Source organism: Phocoena phocoena, chromosome 3 (assembly GCF_963924675.1).
Source record: "Phocoena phocoena chromosome 3, mPhoPho1.1, whole genome shotgun sequence".
In the NCBI taxonomy this organism is placed as follows: Eukaryota; Metazoa; Chordata; class Mammalia; order Artiodactyla; family Phocoenidae; genus Phocoena; species Phocoena phocoena.
The window spans coordinates 5903905-5905838 of record NC_089221.1 but is presented as its reverse complement, the minus strand read 5'-3'; the positions used below and the strand labels follow the sequence as shown (position 1 = coordinate 5905838).

The 1934-nt window shown below is 38.5% G+C and overlaps 1 pseudogene; it reads left to right on the top strand.

Annotated features, from left to right (window-relative positions):
* The first annotated feature begins 241 nt into the window (after window positions 1–241).
* On the top strand, window positions 242–570 carry LOC136121061 (large ribosomal subunit protein eL33 pseudogene; annotated as a pseudogene).
* Window positions 571–1934: the final 1364 nt, after the last annotated feature.

The following is a 1934-nucleotide window of genomic DNA, read 5'->3' as shown; positions in this document are numbered from 1 at the left end:
ATGTCATTTATACCTCAACAAAGTGGTTTTAAAAAAAATCACACCACTGCTCTCTGCATAATGCACTGCAAAATCACAAACAATAAGAAAACTCTTGAACAAACTTAATCAAGCCAGTGAAGTAGCATCTTTCCAAAATGGAAATTTTTTGTGCCAGCAAACAAGCAGGAAGGCCTTAAAGACACCACATTAACAATTGTTATTGAAGGCTCCTGGGACCAGAACTTCTAAAATGACAAATATGTCTGGAAGGCTGTGGTCCAAGGGCATTTCTGCTGGCTATATGTGGGGTATGGAACCAGAGGGAGCACACAGCTCTCCTGAAAATTGAAGGTGTATATACTTGAGATGAAACTGAATTCTATCTTGGCAAGAGATTTCCTTATGTGTACAAAGCAAAGGACAACACAGTAACTCCTGGTGGAAAATCTAACAAAACCAGAGTAATTTGGGGAAAGAACTCACGCTCATGGAAACAGTGGCATGGTTCATGCCAAAGTCTGAAGCAACCTTCCTTCTAAGGCCATTGGACACAGAATCCATGTGATGCTGTACCCTTCAAGGATTTAAACTTATTGAAAAGTAAATAAAAAAGAGTGTGGATTTGTTCAAAAAAAAAAAAAAAAAAGCAATTGTTATCCAGTATTGACATCAATCTGAGGTTGCTCATCCCAGGGAAACCTTGACTTGAGTTGTGTTGTTCACTGTTGCACTGCAAGACCCAGCACAGTGCACTCAAGATATATTCACCAGATGAATGAATTCAAGAATGACTATAGCCCATGGAAGGTGAGAATTGCAACAGGGTCCCACAGAAAGCCACAAGACTAACCATTCAGATGAAGAGTGAAAATGCAGGGGAACATTTTACTCAGTCACATAGTAACTGTGTGACTTTGGGCAGGAGAATCAGTCTCTCTGAAACTGTGTGCTCAACTCTACAATACGAATGGCACTTATGTCAAAGGAGGCTTTGAATATTAACTGAGAGAAAGTGAGAGATGACACATGACCAGACTCGGGACTCAATTGTTATTTCCCTTTCCTCTCATTTTCTTTTATTTTTCTTGAAACATTTCCTTCTCTTTCTCCCAATTCACGGGTCATGAAACATTTTCATTGTTATTGAAAATATCAAACTTCTGCTCTGTGGCCTGCAGGACCACTCACTCTTCATGTGACCTTGGAAAAGTTAGTTTCTCTAGGCTGTTTCTTCATCTTTCAGACGGGAGAGATGATTCCTCCTGTATTAGAGGGTTGTTTTGGGGATGAAACAAGTAAATATAAGTGCTTAGAAGAGTTTCAGGCAAACCTCAGCTGTTATTGTTAAGGTCAAATATACTTGTAAAGAAGGGGAATAATTTTGGTAAAGGTAATTTTGGGAAGTGCCGGATTGCTGATAAACAACGACTAAGAAGCACCATATTTTATATAAATGCTTTGCTATTTCTCAGGTCTAGGAGAAACCCAAAAAAGATCTTTCCAAGCATTCACCATCACAGACTCTTCTTGTAAAAAAACAGTATCTGTCTACTTATCTAAATTTAACTGATACCTTCAATTTCTAACCAACAACAAGAATCCTTATTTTGATGTAATTTACAGTGTTAATTATTATCCGTATGAGCATGGAAACATTATTTTACCTCTCTGAACCTTTTCATAAAATTGAGCTATGGATGTGTAACATCACAGATTGCTAGTGTTATGGAAGTGGCATAGTCCATAGAAACCACTTACCAACTTCTTTTACTTTTTTTAACATCTTTATTGGAGTATAATTGCTTTACAATGGTGTGTTAGTTTCTGCTGTATAACAAAGTGAATCAGCTATACATACACATATATCCCCATATCTCCTCCCTCTTGTGTCTCCGTCCCACCCTCCCTATCCCACCCCTCTAGGTGGTCACAAAGCACCTAGCTGATCTCCC